Source organism: Capra hircus, assembly GCF_001704415.2.
Source record: "Capra hircus breed San Clemente chromosome X unlocalized genomic scaffold, ASM170441v1, whole genome shotgun sequence".
NCBI classification, from domain to species: Eukaryota; Metazoa; Chordata; class Mammalia; order Artiodactyla; family Bovidae; genus Capra; species Capra hircus.
This window is the reverse complement of record NW_017189517.1, coordinates 9,818,595-9,841,565: the sequence shown is the minus strand read 5'-3', so window position 1 is coordinate 9,841,565 and position 22,971 is coordinate 9,818,595.

Genomic DNA, 22,971 nt, shown 5'->3' with positions numbered 1-22,971 from the left:
GGAAACAGTGGCAGATTTTTTTCTTGGGCTCCAAAATCACTGTGAACAGTGACTGCAAACACAAAATTAAAAGACACTTGCTCCCTGGAAGAAAAGCTATGACAAACCTAGACTGCATATTAAAAACCGAGACATCACTTTGCCAACAAAGGTCCATATAGTCAAAGCTATGGTTTTTCAAGTGGTCATGTACGGATGTGAGAGTTGGACCATAAAGAAGGCTGAGAGCCTAAGAATTCATGCTTTTGAGCTGTGATGTTGGAGAAAACTCTTGAGAGTCCCTTGGACTGCAAGGAGATCAAACCAGTTCATCCTAAAGGAAATCAACCCTGAATATTCATTGGAAAGACTGATGCTGATACTCCAATAATTTGGCCACCTGATGCAAAGAGCAGACTCACTGGAAAAGACCATGATGCTGGGAAAGATTGAGGGCAGGAGAAGGGGTTGACAGAGGATGATATGGTTGGATGGCATCACTGACTGAATGGATATGAGTTTGAGCAAACTCCGGGAGATAATGAAGGACAGGGAAGCCTGGTGTGCTGCAGTCCATGGGGTCACAAAGAGTCAGACATGACTGAGTAACTGAACAACAGTTATCTGACAGTGCAGCGTTGCCACAAACCTTCAACTTGTAACAAATGCCGTATCTGTGAAGTGCAGTAAAGTGAAATGAAATAAAATGAGGTCTGCCTGTATTTCCTCCACTTGTTTTTGTTCAGTCGCTCAGTCATATCTGACTGTTTGTGACCCTATGGACTGTAGCCCACCAGGCTCCTCTGTCCATGGGATTTACCAGGCAAGAATACTGGAGTGGGTTGCCATTTCCTTCTCCAGGGATATCCTCCACTACACAATTCAATTTAATCAAGTATAGTCATCATTTTCATTTTAAAGATATGAAAATCGAGGCACAGAGACTTGCCAGTAACAGCATAGGTAGGACTGAGCTCACACTGAGCCATGTTTGAAACTGAGGTTTTATGACCATTGATTCTGGCTTCTTTCCAGTCTCCTGGAAGAGGATTACAAAGCTGAAAGGAACACACTAAACATTCACACATTTCCCCCAAGACAGGATGTCCTCCAAGTGTATTGAATTAAGCCAGCTGTCTCATCCTTAACTATTGCTGTGACCTAGAATGCTGGAATCCCCCTACTGATTGGAGTATCCAACTATAGAACTAGAAACATCAGGATAACATATCTGTAGTGAAATACACTTATTGGGAAACTATATCAATTATTAACTGAATGAAAAACTAAATATAACAATTAGTATAAGTAAGGTCTCCTGTCTTCTTCATGATCCTGAGACCCTCACTGGCTGCCTGTGTCAACATCTATGTGGTCATGCCTCAAAGCTGTAACATGGCTTGGGGAATTCAGTGTTTGGTTTTATATGCAACTACCCTCTTCCCTTCAATCACATTGTTGAAATAATCACATGCTATTGACCAGATATTTCTGGGAAAAGGCCAGTGAGTGATAAAGAAAATAAGAGAAAGTGTTAGGACTTAGATGAAAGTCTGTGGAAGTCTTATGGTACCTTGAGGCTGATGAAAAACTTGCTAAACTGCTAAGACTATATACGATTGGCTCTTCCTGGAGTGGGAATGCTCTGTGTGGTCAGAGGGGGCTGGGAAGTCCATGGCTAGAGGTTTCCTTCTATTTCTGTTTTACTATTTCCATTTAGCAACTAATTTAAGGGAACTGATAATATTTGGGGTTGTTGATATTCTGCTATATTTTATCAGAACATAAATAAACCTGTTTAGAAGATTTGTAGCATTTTTGACTATGCTTTGCTTACATTCAGTGGTCAAGTTTTCCCCCTGGAGTTTCAGCTCCAATTTTATGAGAGTTTTAAAACAAAGTTTGCTGGAATGTTAGCTTTTTCAAGGAACATCTGAACATTTAAATAGAAATTTTGGAATTCCTTTATTTTAAAAGGTTTCCTGGCCTACATTTGCAGATCTTTCATCTGATAAGCGAACTGTACCTAGAATACACAACGTGCTCTTACAATTCAATAATGAAAAGATAAACAACTTGCTTAAAAATACACAAAGTATTTTTAATTTAATTATATTTTTTATTGGAGTATGATTGCTTTACAATGTTTTGGTGGTCTCTGCCATACACCAGTGTGAATCAGCCATAGTTATACATATATCCTCTTCCTCTTATGTCTCTACCCTCCCATCCCATCCCTCTAGATCATCACAGAGTGCCAGGCTGGGCTCCCTGTGTTATATAGCAACTTCCCAGTAACTTTTTATTTTACACTACATGTCAATGCCAGTTTCTTAGTTTGTCCTACTCTTTCCTTTCCCTGCTGTGTCTACCAGTCCATTCTCCACTTCTGCTCTCCATTTTTTCTCTGTAAATAGGTTCATCAATACTATTTTTCTAGATTCCATATACAATATACATTAATATTCTTGCCTGGTAATACAATATTAATGTTAATATACAATATTTGTATTGTATATTTGTGTTAATATACAATATTTGTTTTTCTCTATTGGACTTACTTTACTTTGTATAACTTTACTTTAGGTTCATCCACCTCATTAGAACTGATTCAAATTCGTTCCTTTTTGTGGTCGAGTAATATTTGATTGCAGATATGTACTATTCATATGTAGATGGACATCTAGGTTGTTTCCATGTCCTGGCTATGGTAAACAGTGCTGGAATAAACACTGGGGTGTATGTGTCTTTTTGAATTATAAAAAAATACACAAAGAATTTGAATAGATATTTCCCCAAAGGTACTATATAAGTTCCTAATGAGCATATGAAATGATGCTCAACATCATTTGAATATCATTAGTCATTTGGGGTTAGAAAATAAATACCACAATGAGATTCTACTTCACACTCATTAAGATGACTGTAATGAAAAGGTCAGACAGTTACAAGCATTAGCAAGGATGTGGAGAAATTGTAGTCCTCATACATTTTTGGTGAGAAAGTAAAATGATACAGTTTTTGTAGAAAACAGGCTGGCGGTTCCTCAAATAGTTAAACATAGAGTTACCATATGACCCAGTAATTGCACTTTTGGGAATATACCCAGAATGATTGAAAGCAAGGTATCAAACAGATAGTTCAACACCATTGTTAACAACAGCATTGCTCACAGTGGAAACAACCCAAATGTCCATCAGCTGGTGAATGGATAAAATAATATGGTATATCCATATAATGGAATATTATTTGGTCATGAAAAGGAATAGAGTACTGATTTATGTTATAACATGGATGAACCTTGAAAATGTAACTGGGAAGGGTTAATTTTGAATTTATTTTGGATCTGCTTCTGTGACTTTAACCCTCATCCTGCTACTTTTGTCATTGTAGGCATACATAATGGCCTGCCTCATGAGATAACCTGAGCTGCCCACCTGAAAGGACTGTAAGGAAATGGAACTAACACATTCCCCTGCCTGAGGCTTGCCATTCAAGGGGACATTTGCAAGAATTGAATAGTCTTTTTACTTTGTTTCCTCACCTCCCCCATCTCTGATCCATAAAAGAACCCAATATCCAGGCCCCCAAAAGATGGTTATTTTGAGCCACTAGCCTGCCATCTTCTTGGTCAGCCAGCTCCTGAATACCGTCCCTTCCTTGTCCCAACATTTTGTCTTGGATTCATTGACCTGTCTTGCAGCAAGCATAGTGAGCTTGGACTCGATAACAAAAACATGTTAAGTGCGAAAATCAGGCACAAAACATCACATATATGATTCTATTTATATGAAATATCTAGAATAGGCCAATCACTAGAGGTAGAAAGTAGAGTAGTGGTCACTTAGGGCTGGGATGGGGCAGGAGGCAATGGGGAATTATGGGGTGATAGTTAAAGGGTATGAGATTCCTTTTGGAGGTAGTGGAGACATTTTAAAACTATGATGATTGTTGCACAACTCTGTGAATATACTAAAAACCGTTGAGTTATACACCTTAAATGAGTGAATTGCATGATATGTGAATTGTATTTCAACAGTGGTCATGTATGGATGTGAGAGGTGGACTGTCAAGAAAGCTGAGTGCCAAAGAATTGATGCTTTTGAACTGTAGTGTTGGAGAAGACTCTTGAGATTCCCTTGGACTGCAAGGAGATCTAACCAGTCCATTCTGAAGGAGATCAGTCCTGGGTGTTCATTGGAAGGACTGATGCTAAAGCTGAAACTCCAGTACTTTGGCCACCTCATGCGAAGAGTTGACTCATTGGAAAAGACTCTGATGCTGGGAGGGATTGGGGGCAGGAGGAGAAGGGGACGACCCAGGATGAGATGGTTGGATGGCATCACCGACTCAATGGACATGAGTTTGAGTGAACTCCGGGAGTTGGTGATGCACAGGGAGGCCTGGTGTCCTGTGGTTCATGGGATCGCAAAGAGTCGGACACGACTGAGCGGCTGAACTGAAAGCTGTTCTAAAAAAAATGCGTACTGGCCCAGTTTTCTGTGGCTTATGCTTTACTAGGTGCTCAGGGTATGCATATGGAGATAACTAGGACTCAGGAGCCATCAAGGGGTTTATGACGGAGGCAGATGGGGAAGGAAGCAACGATCATGATGGAGTACAGGAAAGGGCTATAATAGACCTTGGGGCTTCTGGCAGAAAGGATGAATAATGACTGATGCAATTAAAGAATGCCTCAGCTGTAAGGCAGAATTTTAACCTGGATCTTGAGGTATGAATAAGAATTCAATTCAATAAACAAAGCCTCAGGGTGTTTTTCGGGAGCTTCCTGGTGGCTCAGGTGGTCAAGGATCTGCCTACAATGCAGTAGACCCCGGTTTGATCCCCGGGTTGGGAAGATCCCCTGGAAAAGTAAATGGCGATCCACTCCAGTGTTCTTGCCTGGAGAATCCCATGAACAGAGGAGCCTGGAGGGCTACAGTCCATAGCGTAGCAGAGTTGGACACCACTGAAGCGACTTAGCATGCATGCACGCAAGGTTTTAGTATTGATCAAATGAAAGGGGAACTTGGCAGACACTGTGAGCTGAATAATCCAACATCTGTTCTCAACCCCAGTCTCTCTTGCCTGCATCTGAAACAGAGCTTGAAAAACCAAATACATGGTTAGTCTCCCTTAGAGCTCAAGGTGGCCACCTGACAGTAATATTCTTATGGCTAATGATACATAGACAAAAGGCTGCTGAGGGGCATCTAGCAGCATTTTTCTTTCCTGAAGGAAATATACAGACACTGCTAATGCTGTCTGTTTCACTCTAGTTTCTGCCTTGAATGCAGACACGATACCTGGGGCTCTAATAGTCATCTTGTAGCTGAATTATTGGCATCAATGAAGATAAAAAGCAGCATGTTGAGGACGGATGGCAGTGCAGAACTATCAGAAGAGAGTCTGAGCCCTTGATGGCACCAGCAGATGAATGCCAGCATTACCCCTGGACTTATTCTTATGTGAGAAAAATAGCCCTCTATTTGTCCAAGTTACTTGGGGTTTCTTTTACCTGCATCCAAAATCATTCTGTCCTGATACACAGTTTATGAAAGAACTATAGAAGTCAAAAAGTAATTTATATAAATAATGATTTTTGGAGAAAGACATGATTTCAGTTATATTTTGATAACAGTGTGAAAAATAAATTAGAGAGATGAATTGTTGTAAGGAATGCCAGTGTGGTAGTAATGACAAGAATCCAGACAATAAACAATGGAGGTGCCGGGCAATGAGGATGGTGAAGAGGAGACAGATGCCCGAGATAACATGGAGGGAAACTGATAGGGCCTCCGAAGTGGGGGAGGCAGGCGCATTGAAGATGCTTTTGAAGGTTTAGCCCTAGTGACAGAAGGGCTAGTGGGACTGTAAACCTACATTCTTAACAGGAATGAATATGACTTTAAGGAGAAAGATAATGAGTTCAGCTTTGAATGTATTGACTTGAAATCCCTGCAATGCACCTGGGAGAGTTCCTACAGGCAGTTGAAAGATGGGGCTTAGAGAAAAGAGATAGGCAATTTGGATGTTATCGGTGTGCAGGTGACAGCTGAAGCTGTGGGAATAGACAGGATCACTCTTGAGGAGCAGATATAGTAGAAGAGAAGACAGGCAGCAATGGACACTTGGATGAAAACGGAAGAGTCAGTGGAGAAGAGACTAGGAAGCATTTAATCATCCAGAAATAATGTTGAGTGCCTACTATGTGCCTGATCCTTGGCTAAAGCTGAGAAGTCAGAGAAGTCAGAAGTGAACCAGAAGAGTGCTGCGCTGGGTAGGGTAGGGAGCAGGTCAACAGTGTCAGCTGCTTCAGGGAAGTCAAGGAGGAGTGAGAAATGAAGAACTCCTTTCTTCAACCACATTCATCTGAATTCCTTTAATGGGAGTTTATTGTTAGCTGTAATAGCCTGTCTGGAAGATAAATGCTAAATTAATTTGGAAACTGACTTGTAAAACTCTCAAGTGGCCTAAATCATTTAAAAGAAGTTCAGATTCTATTATGTGAGATTGAATTAGTTTCTGCAGGTGGTTGTGCAACCTTCTCCCCTAGAGATATGTCTGTCAAATATGGTTCCCATCCAGTTCCTCCTATGAGCAAGAATAGTGGTACTGTGAGAGCAGCATAACTCCATCAAGGCTCTTTGATGCCTTACTCTGTGAGTGTGAATTAGAGCTCTTTGCTCTGACTCTGATAGACCTTAGTGCTCTCTGCTTTGACACATATGCTTGATTCATATAGTCTTTTTTCTTTCTTCACTTGTGTCTTGAGTGTTACTTTTGTCTCTCTAAATAGGCTGAAAGTTCTTCAAAGGTAGAGATCTTATCTTTTGATTTTCTCCTATTCAACACAGGGCTGTGCAAAGAGTAGGCATTCAATAGATATTTGATTAAGTCACGGATATGTGGTCAAAGTAATTTTATAAAATGCCAGCATGTGTTTTATAAAATGTATATTGTGTCTTTCTTTTAAAAAACTAAAGTTATTTTAAATCATAATAACCAGGACTCTAGCTATCTAATTCCATTTGGTAGAAGGTAGAGTTTGGAAGGGTGTAAAGAAAGTACTTTACACCCCTCCCTGGTGGCTCAGATGGTAAAAAATCCACCTGCAATGCAGGCGACCTGGGTTCCATCCCTGGGTTGGGAAGACCCCCTGGAGGCGGGCATGGCAACCCACTCCAATATTCTTGCCTGGAGAATCTTCATGGACAGAGGAGCCTGGCGGGCTACAGTCCATGGGGTTGCAAAGAGTTGGACACGACTGAGCGACTAAGCACAGCACAGCACAGCACAGCACAAAGAAAGTACACGAGTAAACTAGTCTGTGTGGATTGTATCTTGAGCTGAAGAAGAAAGCAAGAGAGAAACAGATGTAGTGTGAATGAAGCTCAGTACCACTTGGCGATCTCCCAGATCTCTGTGGGAAAGCCTGGATTGGTGCCAAGTGGATGGAGGCTATTCCAGGCCAGATTCCACTCTAGCATTTAAAGATATGTGTTTGGGATCTCTATAGGTTCAGTCATCAACAACGGGTGCATCAGAACCTTTTTCATAAGAGTAGTTCAATAAACATTTATTGAGCCTATATCATGAGCAGGCATATGTACCAGCTGTTAAACACTGAAGCTCCTCCATGCTCAATTCTAGGCTATTCATTTCTTCTTACTTTAGACTCTCTCTTTAGGTAATTTCATTTAGAGCCTCTGCTTCAATTACCACCCATAGGCAGATGACTCACATGTTTGTCTCTACAGACCAGAACTTTGCTCTGAGACCTATACATCTAGCTGCCAGCATTACATCTCCTCTTAGATGGTTTCCAGAAATTTCAAATGAAACAGATCTTCAAAAGAACTTATGCTTTTCTCTCTCTCTACCATCCCCTTCAACCAACCCTGGCCTTCTTCCAGTGTTCTCTGTCTCACGTGGTGAGTCTCAACTGATGACACCTTCATCTGTCTTGTTCCATTAGCCAGAAACCTAGCAGTCATCAATGACACATCCCACTCATTCACCCTCATGTCCAGTCTCTCAGGAAGTCCCAACCACCAATTCAACCTGCAAAATATAGCTGTATCTGCCCACTTCTCTCTACTGCCGTTGCCACAACCCTAGTCCCAGCCACTATCTTTTCTCACCTGGTCTGAACCATTGCAAGTTTTTTTTTACTTTGAGTGATTTTTATTTTTTGAAGTTTTTAAGGTTTAATTTTAAAAAATTGGGGGGGGGTTGAATCTAATTTATTTTTCTATTTAATTTAAATAAAAATATTTAACCAATATTTTTAGTGAAGTGTAGTTGATTTACAATGTGTTAATTCCTGCTGTACAGCAAACTGATTCAATTATATATGTGTGTGTGTATATATACGAATATACATTATATGTATATTATATATGAATATGTATATACATATATACATACATATATATGTACATTCTTTCTTAAAATATTCTTTTCCATTATGGTTTATCATAAGATATTAATATATTCTCTGTGCTTGAAAGTTTCCTAATTGGACTCTCCACTTCCATGTTATCTCCCTCTCTTTCGATATCCACCCAGAAGGCAGAATGATCACATTGGTACACAAATCTGATCATGTTACCCCTTGGACAAAATCCTTCAATGGCATGCCATTTCTTAGAAAAAGAACAAAATAATTTATTTAGTCTACAAAGTTCAGAATGATTCCCAGGTTTTTAACTTGGGCTTTCATTTAATATGGAAGGCATATTTTTGATAGTCAACCCAGACAGAAGTTTGAAACCTCCTTTAAGCACTGTATCCCATATTTATGTTTTTATTATGTATAATATAAATTAACCTTTTTCATGATGATTTTGTGATTCTGGCATCTTTTCTCTTACTATTAACTGGGCTTCCCTGGTGGCTCAGCTGGTAAAGAATCCACGTGCCATGCAGGAGACCTGGATTTGATCCCTGGGTTGGAAAGATCCCCTGGAGAAGGGAAGGGCTATCCATTCCAGTATTCTGGCCTGGAGAATTCCATGGACTGTATAGTCCAAGGGGTTGCAAAGAGTCAGACATGACTGAGCAACTTTCACTTTCACTTATTAGCGTGTCAGCTTCAAACATTCCCCCTCATTGTCTCCATTTTAGTGTATTTTTGAATGAATGCATGTGTGTGTTTATATGTTGTATACATAAAACATGTATTTCATATATCTGAAATAAATAATATAATTGACTTACATAATTATGGAGGCTGGCTAGGCAAGTGTGAAATGTGTAGGGCAGGCCACCAGGAAGGGCAGGCTGGAGACTCTGGAGCAGGAGCTGACAGTATAGTCTACAAGCAGAATTTCCTCTTTCTCAGGGAACCATCAAAGAATTTCTTCTTTCTCAGCAAACCCCACCAACCTGGGGATTGTGGCCTAGCCAAGTTGACACATAAATCTGGCCATCACTTTTGTGAAACAAATCTTATACTTGACACTCATTCTGATCCACAGGGCTGTCCTTTTCCCTGGATATGGGCTTCAGTGCTCCTAGACCTTTTTTGTTTCTTTCTGGGTTTAAAGCCATGTTCTCGATGGTTAATGCTACTGGAAGTTCCACCTTCAGGTAACTGAAGCAGTTCTATATGGTTTTTGTAATTCACTAAATTAAATTTAAAATTTTTTTAATTCATTCATTTTTAATTGAAAGATAATTGTTTTACAGAATTTTGTTGTTTTCTGTCAAACTTCAACATGAATCAGCCATACATATACATATATCCCTTCCCTTTTGAACCTCCCTCCCATCTCCCTCCCCATCCCACCCCTCTAGGTTGATACAGAGCCCCTGTTTGAGCTTCCTGAGCCATACAGCAAATTCCCATTGGCTATCTATTTCACGCATGGTAATGTAAGTTTCCATATTACTCTTTCCAGACATCTCACCCTCTTCTCCCCTCTCTCCATGTCCATAACTCTGTTCTCTATGTCTGTTTTGAAACCAAAATCATTAAGTATTTGACAAATACAATCAGAAATGTCTAGGTGATATGCAGAGAACTAGAGGTCTTCCAAGTCAGATGGGGCCTGCAGTGTACAACAAAGGACGATGAAGTGAAAAGGGAAGAGCTCTGGGATTTAAGTAATGAGAACCTTCATGCCATGAGAGGGCTAATTGTTTACAGGAAACTTTATGAGAAATACCTCATGATTTGAGGTTTAGGTGTTTATACATATAATCAGGAAGCAAATACCCTAACTTAATCTATGGATTTGGGCATGGTGATGTGAAATTGAAGAAATGTTATTGAGAAATAATGATAATCACCAAACGTTGTGCTAAGTGTTTTACAGAAGGATGATGACTTGTTTTTCTCAGACAAGATTTTATAAAGGTAGGAATAAAGAGATCATATATCATGCTCCTGATGCTGCAAGCACTCCTTCAGTATTATTGTAGATGAAAGGGAAATCTCAGTTGAGTAGACAATAGTAACTAAAATATACAGTTGAAGATGTGCTGATGTTTGTTTAGAAAATACAATAAGGTCTAGAAAAATATGAGCTTCTTGCTACCAGGAAAGCTGATGACTAAACTGTATTACTGTGCCAACAGAGGTCCGTCTAGTCAAGGCTATGGCTTTTCCAGTAGTCATGGGTGGATGTGAGAGTTGGACTATAAAGAAAGCTGAGCGCTGAAGAATTGATGCTTTTGAACTGTGTTGGAGAAGACTCTTGAGAGTCCCTTGGACTGCAAGGAGATCCAGCCAAGAGGTGAACAATGTTTGGATCAGGAATCCTAGCAAACATAATCCAGAGACCCCTCTGAGTCAGCCTTTGGGTGGCTGAGACTGAAGGGTGAATATGGGCTCCAAACCTAAAGGCCCTCGCTTCCCAATGCCTAAGGGAACTACCTTTGGACTGCAATTGAAAGCAAGGACGGGCAAGAAAGTAAAACTAGGGAGATCTGTTAGAATCCCATTTGTAGTTTACAGAGTTTGAATGTTGTTTGCTTCGGGAGTTCCTCAGAGAATCTAGCCCCAGCTTATAATTATAGTGTGTTAGTTGCTCAGTCATATCTGACTCTTTGTGACCCCATGGACTGTAGCCCGCCAGGCTCCTCTGTCCTTGGAATTCTCCAGGCAAGAATACTGGAGTGGGTTGCCATTTCCTTCAAACATCCCTTACAGATGAATCCTAAATTATGAACATCCATTACTTCTGAGTGGCTTCCCTATCTTCCTCTTTCCCCTCTGATGCTGCCCACTGTGAGTCTCTTTTCCTTCCCAGGCCTTGGGTCCCCACCTTCCCCATCTACCATCCATCAGTAGCAAAGATGTTTGACTCATGCACTCATCCCCTGATCCCATAAGTGCCGTCTTTCTCTTCTCCCTCTATCACTCCCTCCCTATAGGAGAAACAGCATCATTGTTCTCCTGGTTTCCCTTCCTCAAAATCTCCCCCCATTGGAGACAGCATCTCCTCATTTTCAGCTCTTCCTCAGCCTAGGTTCTAGTGGTGCATGGCTCCACACTTGGGGATGAAGTCACAGGCTGTGATGGAAAGTGAATGCAACTTTGACTCAGACTTCCTTGGGTTTGCATCCCAACTCCATCTCTCTGAGTTTGATTTACTTATGTATAAAGCATGAATAGTAATGCCTGTTTTGCCTACCTCAAAGGGTTTTTGAGACTAGCAAAATCAAACTGAATTAATGGAGAAGAAACTACTTTTCCAACTCCAAACACATATACCCTTATCCTGAGTGGAGATAGAAAAACACAGAGCCCAAGACAAAGACACATTGAGAAACCCGGCACCTAGGAGAGAGTAAACAAAATTATCAAATTTTGCTTTGAGGCTTGGGGCAATTTTTTTGTTGTTTCTGAGTGAAAGCAATGTTCTTTTGTGAGCTGAAAGCAATCTTGATCAAGGCTAGGTAAGAGCAGCACTAGTGATGTGTCCATATCCATAAGCTTTGAAGTAAAATTAGATGTTAAAAAAAAAAAGCAACGCATAATCTCTGAAGCCCTGGGAAATGGCCCAAACTCACCTTCAGCCTCTCCACAGAAGTCTCTTCTGCCTCCTTATTTTTCTTAATTACATCTGACTTACTTTTAAGCAGTCTTCAAGAGAAACAAGCACTACTTCTGCAAGTATATGGCATTTCATTTGCTGATATTAGAAAATGATAGAGAACTGGTACATATGCATTTTTAAAAGTGTCTACATATGCCCTTTTAAAATATACTTTTTGATGTTTAAGATATAAAGTAGCTCTATAACCACTTTTGTATTCCAATTTAAAATAAAAAGTTGTGGACATACAATATTTCAGCCATCCAATGAGTGGCCTATGGTTTTGTGGGCTAAGCCTTAGACCCTAACTAGAGATGCAGCATATTGATAATAGAGCATAAGTTAGGAGTCAGAACTTGGTTTGAGTCTCAGCTCTGTGACCTTAGTTTCTGTGAAGCTCAGTTTTCTACTCTATAAGATGGGGATGATGCCTACCTTTCTGGATTGTAGTAAGGCCTGTAGATCATGTATATTCAGGTTCCTATTCCTACTATAACGAATGACCTCTTAAGACAACACACATTTTTTGTCTCACAATTTCTGTAGGTTAGGAGTCTGATCTGGGTCTCAGTGGGCTAAAATCAAAGCGTCAGCAGGGCTATATTCCCTTCTGATTCTCTCTCTAGCAGAATCTGTTCACCTGCCTTTTTCAGCTTCCAAAGGCTTCCTGGATTCTTAGCTCCTCCCTCCATCTTCATAGCTAGCAGTGTTGTATTTCTTGGGGCATTCTTTCATAGTAAACCTTCCTCTTTCTCTTGTCTGCTCTCCCACTTTTGAGGGCTCTTCTGATTATATTGGACTCACCTGGATAATCCAGGCTACTGTCCCCACAAACAAAGGGCAGTTTATTAGCAATCTTAATTCCATCTGCAACCTAATTCCCCTTTTCCATATTATCTAACATATTCACAGTTTCCAAGGGTAAGGATGTAGAAATGTGGGGGGCTCATTATCTTTCCTAACATACATATGTAATAAACTGAAAACATTTTTTAAAATAAATTTAAATTTGCAGAAAAAATATGAAGGCAATACAATGGGTTCTCGAATCCCTGTACCCATTTTTCTCCTAATGTTAGCATCTTACATCACCATGGCACATTTGTCACAATTAAGAAACAAATATTAGTATATTACTATTACCTAAACTGCAGACCTTATTAGGATTGCCAGTAATGTCCTTTTGGTGTTTCAAGATCCAATATAGGATACGTATTGCATTTAGAGCTATTACTTTAAATTGCAACCTTATATACTATTATTTCTATGACAAAATATGTACCTATTTCCAAGAAACTGATTTAATTCATTTAAAAATTTCCCATGGAGACAAAATAGACTGATATCCTTCGCACTTCAAGCATTCTTTTTTCTCTCCCTATCTTAGACATATTTCTTAAGTTCTTTCTATGATCTAAGGGTCTTTCTAGGCTCTGGGGATACAGAAGTGAATTAAACAGACAAAATCCCCTGACCTCATGTAGCTTTTATTCTAGTAGAGATGGTGGTGGTGGTGGTGGGGAACAGACAGTAAACAAAACAAACAGGTGGAATATGGTTTGTATGATGATAGTAAATGCAGTCCACAAAAAGAAAGCGGTTAGTAAATATTTTTTAAGAAGCAGGGAAGAAGGTAGAGAGTTCTCTGTGTGTAGAGCAATTTTAACTAGTGTCTCATGTATGTACAGCCTGAAAGAGAAGAGTGAGTGAGCCTTGGGGATCCCTGGGATAAGACCACTTTAGGCAGAGAAAATAGTTGGGGCAAAGCCCCTAAGGTAGGAGCTGACTGTAAGTTGTATAAAAGAACAAGGAAGCCATAACTGTTGGAATAGAGTGAATGAGATTATGTAGTCTTATAAACCATTGCAAGCACATTGGCTTTGACTTTGAGGGTGATGGGAAGCTTTGGGGAAGTTTTGAGTAGAGGGACATGATCTGATTTTTCAGATTTTCCAAATCGACTCTGTATGCTGTGTTGAAAACAAACTGTAATGGGGCAAAGGTTTCAGGAAAACCAGTTAGGAAGCTATTGCAATAATCCAGGCAAGAGATAACAGTGGTTTAGATCATGGTGGTAATAAGGGAGATACTGAGAAGAGGTTAGATTCTAGTTATATTTTGGAAGAGAGTCAACAGAGTATACTCATAAATGGATGTGAGTATTTGAGAAAGGGGAGCTTCCCAGGTGGCTCAGTGGTAAAGAATTCACCTGCCAATGCAGGAGATGCAGGAGACGTGTACTTGATCCCTGAGTCAGAAAGATCCCCTGGAGGAGGAAATGGCAACTCACTCTAGTATTCTTGCCTGGAGAATCTCATGGACAGAGGAGCCTGGTGGGCTACAGTCCGTGGGATTGCAAAGAGTCAGACATGACTGATTGACTGAGCACACACATTTGAGAAAGGGTGGAATCGAAGGAGATACCAAGGTTTGAGGCCTGAGCAAACTGGAAGAGTGGAGATGCCATTTACTGACATAGTAAGACCATAGGAGGAGCAAGCTTCAGCAATAGACACGTGTGGAGTAGATATGTCTAGAGTTTGATTTTGTACATGTTAATCTTGAGATGTCATATATCTCAGTGGAGCTCTGAAGTATAGGAAATTGGTTACATGAGTCTGAAATTCAGGGAAGGGATCTAGGCTGAAGATCTAATTTTGCGAGTTGTCAGTGTGTAGATGGCATTTTAAGTCATGAGGCTGGGTGAGATCACTAAGGAAGTGAGTGTTGTTTAGTCGTTAAGTCGTAGGCCACCAGGGAAGCCCAAGGATATGAGCGTAGAGAAAGAACAAAGGGCCCAAGGAATGATTGCCAGTGAGGTAGAAGAGGACCAGGAGAGTATGGAGTCCTGGAGACCAACCACAGCAAATATTTTCAGGAGGAAGTGGTACTCAGAGTCAAATGCTTTTGGTAAATCAGATACAATGAGGACTGGGAGGTGACCACAGGAATCATCAAGGTAGAGGTCCTTGATAACGTTGACAAGGATAGTTTTAGTGAAGTCATGGAGATGAAAGTCTGATTGCAATGGGTTTAAGAGAGAATTGGAGGGAGGAGTTGGGAAAAATGGGTAGTAGTAATAATTGGAGGACAATATAAAATTAAAAAGCTTTTTTTTTAAGACGGGAGAAATAACAACATGCTATTTGTATTCTGATGTGTGGAGCCAGTAATGATGAAAACATTGATGATGTAGGAGAGAGAGAAGTGAATTGGTGGAATCGGACTTTAAGTAGGTGAAATGGAATGGGGTTGAGTACACAAGTGAAGGAACTGGTCTTAGCTAGGAGCACAGAGAGTTCGTCTATAGTAATGGGGGGTGTGTATATACAGGTGAAGGTCAACTGGTGGCAGAAGGATGGGAAACAACTTCTCAGCTGATTGCTTCTAATTTCTAGTGAAATAAGGAAGGTCATCAGCTGAGAAGAAGGATGAGAGAGGTGTTCGGAGTTGGGGAAGAAACGAAGGTATTATTTGAATAGAAGAGTGGGAGAATAAATGAATGAGCAAATGGAATAAAATTACTAAGCAGCTTTAAAGGACCACTTGAGGATGGTGGTCATGAAATTAAAGTGAAACCAGTAGGCACTTGGTATGTTTCCCCCAGGCATGTTTAGCTGCACAGATGCAGGTTTAGAGGAGGCAGAAAATCTGATTACAATAGAGTGGAGACTTTGCCAAATGGGTGTGATGAAGCAGCACAAGGGCAAGGGAGTCATGGGTATAGATATGCAAGAGAGAAATCATAGTGATTAGCCATAGAATCTTAGCTGTATACTAAAGAAAGTGAAGGAGGGGATAAGAAATAGTGAAAAGGTGAGAGGGTTAATGAATTTAATGTCTTGATTGGATCGAAGGATTGATGGAGATGGGATACTAGAGGGAAGGAGTGGAAACATAAGTGGTGATGAGGTAGTGGGGTGCATACAGTTCACATCATGGAGGCAGTGTCATTACTGATAATGACTAGTTCTAGGGTTAGGTCATGAGAATCAGTGGCTGAAGTGGTAGGGGAGGGCAAGGTCCCTGGAGAAGAGGAGGTCAAGAAATGGAGAGTTCAGGGTGCAGGTAGCATTATCTGTGTGCATTATTGAAATCACCAGGAATTAAGGCAGATGCAGCATTGGAGAGAGTGACGGTGTGCCAAGAGCTAAAATATTCAAGCAATCAGGGGCCTATGGATGACTGCACCAAGTAAGTAGTTTGGTCTGATGACATGAGATTCAAAATGAAGGTGTTTTGCTGGAGGGAAGGAGAATTGTCTGGAAATGGCAATAGAAAACAAGATGGACACACCTGTGCCCCTCCAGATCCAGTCATATGGAGGGTTTGGTAGAAAAAGAAAACCTTTGGTAGAAAAAGAAAACCATCACCTAGGAAGGCAATGGAGGAAAGGACATTCTCAGGGGAGAGCTGCATTTCAATTACAGCTAGAAGGGGAAGGTTCAGAGAAGAGACTAAGATTATACGAAAGACAGTTGAGTGAAAGGGGAGCGGACTTTGATGTGGAAATATTAATATTTTGGCCCATTGGATGGTGGCAGCAGAATTCTTACTGTGTGTCCTGAGCTATGTTTCATATCACATAGTTTTCTTAGAGACTTGACAAAGGAGTGTTGTAACTCATAGTCACTCTCCAGCATTAGCCATAAGAGAGGGACCCCTAGACAATCAACATAAATCCTGGGATCTGCTGGAAAGGTCTGTCACTCCTTTCCATTAGAGAAGCAGAACTCAGCAGGCTGCCATAGCATGGGGAATATACTTTGAATCCATCTAGTAACTCTTGTCCTGATTTCTTACTCTTCAACCTTTGGACTTCAATCTGATTTTTCAAGTTGTCTTTTCTTCTGGCAGAGAATGCACTGGCTAGCTGGCAGTTCTATTTTTCAGTTTAAATTAATCAATTGGCTTCCTGTTTAATCAGTTAGTCGCCTGTAAATTTGGTTAGCATGAGTCAGTCCCCTGAAGCCTGATCACTGCAGTGTGAATGCCATAAAAATCAAGTTTCAGAATTTGTTAAGCTAGAGGACCAGACGCTAGCATTCATGGTGACCTCAGTAACATGGCTCAGCCTGAAGCAACTGCATCTTCTTTCTTTGCAGATTTACCTTAATTCTGTTCTACTAAGGATGTGTCAAGGAGAGAATAAGGCTGAACCCTTTACAAATGCCTTGTTGTTTGGACAATAAAGACAATTGACATCAGATCATTTATTCTTATGCAAATATGATATCAGGTGCAAAGGAACAACGTGCTTTGGCAAATATTTTGGTGAAACTGACACACTTTCTCCTCATTTCCTTAACAACACTGGCTAGGGAAGTTGGATCCCTTATTATTACTATTTATCATTAAATTGGCTGGCCTTATTTCAGAAAAGTAAAGCTAGAAAAGTAAAACCCAAGTGTCTAAGGGAATTAGTGTAATGAAGGATTAGAATTCTCAGTCTGCAAATGCCAGGACTCATATTCTAAAGAGAAATATTTCTGTCTGAAGCACAACATGAGAACTAGCTAAGTTCCATCGGATTGAATGATCTGCATGAATGACTATTCTAATCCTTTTTGACGCTAAAACTTATACTTTCAGGATTAGGACATATTGCTTGCCTTTCTTGTCTAAAGACAGACTATTCCTTGTCTGGAGTACCAAATTTCAAAAAGTTAATGGACCATGCCAATTCCAATTTTTCATAGCAATAAGGAAAGATAGTTACCTTGATATCTCTCTTAACTTCTGTGTGTGTGTGTGTGTCTGTGTGTAGCTTATATCATTGTTAAGCTAAAAATAAAATCATGATGAAGAACAGTCAAAGTAAAGCAACTATGCTGGGGCCAGTCTATAAGCTTTCAATATGTATGCAAATTGGCCTAAATGAGGCTAAGTAGAAAGGAAGCAACAGAAAGGGAACACCTGTGATCTTTTCCCAACTATCCATTAGTTGATGATGAAATTTAGGTGAAAGAGAACAGCTATAAACACTTCAGGGTTTGTCTGGCTAAAACAGGCACTGAAAATAATAGCTAGAACAGAGGTCAGCAGACTATGGCCAGCAGATTAAATCCAGCCTGCTACCTAATTTTATATGCCCAGATTAGCTAGAATGGTTTTTACATTTTTAAATAATTAAGACATAAAAGGAAGAATATTTCATAACCCTTGAAAATTATATGAAATGCAAATGTTAGTGTTCTTAAGTAAAGGAGGTTCATGACATTGTACAGGAGATAGGGATCAAGTCCATCCCCATGGAAAAGAAATGCAAAAAGCAAAATGGCTGTCTGGGGAGGCCTTACAAATAGCTGTGAAAAGAAGAGAGGTGAAAAGCAAAGGAGAAAAGGAAAGATATAAGCATCTGAATGCAGAGTTCCAAAGAATAGCAAGAAGAGATAAGAAAGCCTTCTTCAGCGATCAATGCAAAGAAATAGAGAAAAACAACAGAATGGGAAAGACTAGAGATCTCTTTAAGAAAATTAGAGATACCAAGGGAACATTTCATGCAAAGAAGGGCTCGATAAAGGACAGAAATGGTATGGACCTAACAGAAGCAGAAGATATTAAGAAGAGGTGGCAAGAATACACGGAAGAACTGTACAAAAAAGATCTTCACGACCCAGATAATCATGATGATGTGATCACTAATCTAGAGCCAGACATCTTGGAATGTGAAGTCAAGTGGGCCTTAGGAAGCATCACTACGAACAAAGCTAGTGGAAGTGATGGAATTCCAGTTGAGCTGTTTCAAATCCTGAAAGATGATGCTGTGAAAGTGCTGCACTCAATATGCCAGCAAATTTGGAAAACTCAGCAGTGGCCACAGGACTGGGAAAGGTCAGTTTTCATTCCAATCCCAAAGAAAGGCAATGCCAAAGAATGCTCAAACTACCACACAATTGCACTCATCTAACATGCTAGTAAAGTAATGCTCAAAATTCTCCAAGCCAGGCTTCAGCAATACGTGAACCGTGAACTCCCTGATGTTCAAGCTGGTTTTAGAAAAGGCAGAGGAACCAGAGATCAAATTGCCAACATTGCTGAATCATGGAAAAAGCAAGAGAGTTCCAGAAAAACATCTCTTTCTGCTTTATTGACTATGCCAAAGCCTTTGACTGTGTGGATGACAATAAAGTGTGGAAAATTCTGAAAGAGATGGGAATACCAGACCACCTAACCTGCCTCGTGAGAAATCTGTATGCAGGTCAGGAAGCAACAGTTAGAACTGGACATGGAACAACAGACTGGTTCCAAACAGGAAAAGGAGTACATCAAGGCTATATATTGTCTCCCTGCTTATTTAACTTCTATGCAGAGTACATCATGAGAAACGCTGGGCTGGAGGAAGCACAAGCTGGAATCAAGATTGCCAGGAGAAATATCAATAACCTCAGATATGCAGATGACACCACCCTTATGGCAGAAAGTGGAGAGGGACTAAAAAGCCTCTTGATGAAAGTGAAAGAGGAGAGTGAAAAAGTTGGCTTAAAGCTCAACATTCACAAAACGAAGATCATGGCATCTGGTCCCATCACTTCATGGGAAGTAGATGGGGAAACAGTGGAAACAGTGTCAGACTTTATTTTTTGGGGCTCCCAAATCACTGCACATGGTGATTGCAGCCATGAAATTAAAAGACACTTACTCCTTGGAAGAAAAGTTATGACCAACCTAGATAGTATATTCAAAAGCAGAGACATTACTTTGCCAACAAAGGTCCATCTAGTCAAGGCTATGGTTTTTCCTGTGGTCATGTATGAATGTGAGAGTTGGACTGTGAAGAAGGCTGAGCACCGAAGAATTGATGCTTTTGAACTGTGGTGTTGGAGAAGACTCTTGAGAGTCCCTTGGACTGCAAGGAGATCCAACCAGTCCATTTTGAAGGAGACCAACCCTGGGATTTCTTTGGAAGGAATGATGCTAAAGCTGAAGCTCCAATACTTTGGCCACCTCATGCGAAGAGTTGACTCACTGGAAAAGACTCTGATGCTGGGAGGGATTGGGGGCAGGAGGAGAAGGGGACGACAGAGGATGAGATGGCTGGATGGCATCACAGACTCGATGGACGTGAGTCTGAGTGAATTCCAGGAGATGGTGATGGACAGGGAGGCCTGGCGTGCTGCGATTCATGGGATCGCAAAGAGTTGGACACGACTGAGCGACTGAACTGAAGTAAAGTTTTATTTACTTTAAAGTAAATGACACATCCATTCATTTATGTATTTTATATGGCTGCTTTCACTCTACAGTGGCAGAGGAATTGCAGGCAGAGGCTATATGGCCTGCAAAACCATAAATATTCAATATATGACCCTTTTGAAAGAAAACATCAATTCCTCTGCTAGAATGATTAATGCTTATTTGGTTTTTATTGATAACTCTTTATCAGTTCACATCATCAAACTCCAAACCTGAAGTTATTTAGAGGAGGAGGAAATGAATAAGTATCATTTCAATTAATTGATTCTTTGATAAAAATCTTTACCAGTGACTTTAATGTATGTATTAACTTAGCAACTGCTATTTTCTCTATCCCCAAGGGCCTCACAGATTTAGAGCACTAGATAGTAATTTGGAAGCTGAGATCCAGAATTTTGGTACTCTGTGACTGTTAAATATCCATTTAGAGCAGAGCTGAGCAAGAGGAAGAATAAGAGCTTGTTACAATATTTAATCTATAATCAGAGAGTAGGAGAGTGATTTTGGATATTAACAACTTGATAAAATAAAAAAATTCGGCAAATGGCTGAATGATAGAATGGGTGTAGTTAAAGAAAGAATTAGTTATTGGAAACTCAGGTGGAGAAATCTCCCAAAATAGAAAGCAAACAAATATATGGAAACTATCAAAGTTGAGCCATGTAAGATCAACCCAACTTCACGAAGTTATCAGTGCTCAGACTCCTTCTGTCTTCCTGCTGTCACCATTCTCAAGGTATAGCTTCTATCCACAGTTTACCTCACAGTCCATTGTAGCTACTGGGGCTCCAGCCATCTTATCCATATTCCAAACAGCCAGATGAAGGAAGCAGGAGAGAGAGTAGAGGAAGACCCCTCAATTTGGACAGGTCTCTTTAAGGAGGCTTCCTAGAAGTTCCACTCAGCATTTATTATTATGTCATTGGCCAGCTCCTGACCTTGTAGCCACACTTGGCTAAAAAAAAGTGACTGACAAATATAGTATTTACTGCAAGAAGCAGTGTGCTATGCTGAAAATTGAGGTTTAGTTCCTAAGGAAAAAGGGAAAACTGGACCTCAGTTAGGCAATTAGCACTCTCTTCAAGTCCTATTATTAGGCAAACTGGCATTCAAGTATGAGGGCAAATACATACTTACAAGATTTATCATTCATAGACCCTCTCTGAAATACTCAAGAGTTAAAATACTAAAATATTTTTAAAATACTAAAGTTAAAAAGTAATATGATAAAGAGAAAGACGTGACATACAAGAAACCAGTGGTGTGTTGATAAATGTTTAACAACTGATTCCCTGGGGGGAAAGCCCTGATTTGTAGTGTTTGCTGATTTCTGTGGTATACATTTTCCCATGATGGCTGACATCAAACTACCAACATGATGTCACTGAATACAGAATAGAAAGAACTGGTAACAAATTGGTTCTTGTGAGTCAGTGCAAGCTGGCTCCATCACACCGTTGCAGGAAGCAGTGATGAACAACAACAAAAAGGCAAAAAATTGAGTTAAGTCTAAATAATTGTGAATGCCTATGGCAAAAGCAACTCATAGGAATCTGGGATTAAATCTGCAGTTATCACAGTTTGAGACAGGTGAGGGGACAATGAGGACAGAGAGGTTAGTGGTAGCATGCTAAAGATCAAGTACTGGTGAATGAAATTATGATAAATATTGTGGACTTCTCCCTTTATTTAGAGAAAGGATATAGAGGTTTATTAATTCAAATGTTTTTAGAATAGTATAAACTTGAGAGTTTAAAATTTTAAGGTAACTACTAGAGAGATAGAAATAGGATGCTTATTTTCAAAACCACTAGAGGGTGAACTCAGCTGGTAAAGAATCCACCTGCAATGCGGGAGACCTGGGTTTGATCCCTGGGTTGGGAAGATCCCCTGGAGAAGAGAAAGGCTGCTCCAGTATTCCGGCCTGGAGAATTCCATGAACTGTACAGTCCATGGGGTCGCAAAGAGTCGGACACGACTAAGTGATTTTCATTTCACTTCACTTCAGAGGGTAAAAAATGGAAAAAAAGAAAATCAATCAGTGCAACTGATTCATCATTCTTTTTGGATGTCCAGTACCTTTGAGTAGTCTTCCTATGTGGGAAATTACCTCACCTCAAGTCTGAGCCTTTTAATGCAGAAGTCACAAAGATGCTTTCCTAGCACCCCTTGCAGCCAGGGCACAGACATGTGACGTCGATTCAGTCAGATGCACCCACATGACACTTTTTGAATCAGAAGAAGAAGGAGGCATTATGCAGACATTCTAGGCAGGATTGTGGTAGATACATCTATACAGTTTGCCAGAGGTAGTATGGTAAATGTTGAGTACTCAGAGCTCAGCAGCAGCAACAGAAAGTTCTCCACTGAAGGAGTTCTGTAGTGTGATTTGAATGTTGTTACTATGTTGACTGTAAGCTTGTTTCTCTTACTTTCCCAGAGATTCTGTGATCTGTCTGAAATACTTAAATAAATACTTTATTGTTTTAAACTAGCTATAGTGAATTTCTTGTCTTTTGCAACTAAAAGTTTTTTGATTGCTACACTAACAAAAAACTAGAAGAGGAAAAGAAATGAAAGTCATAATAAAGAGGAACGTGATATGGGAGGCATGAGTTCAAACATATCAATAGTTCCAATAAATGTGAAAGAATTAAATTCCACTATTACTTTCAGACTGAGTTAAAAACAGCATATGGAGTTTATAAATTACACGTAGCTAAAATTAGATGATAAAGAAAATTTGAAA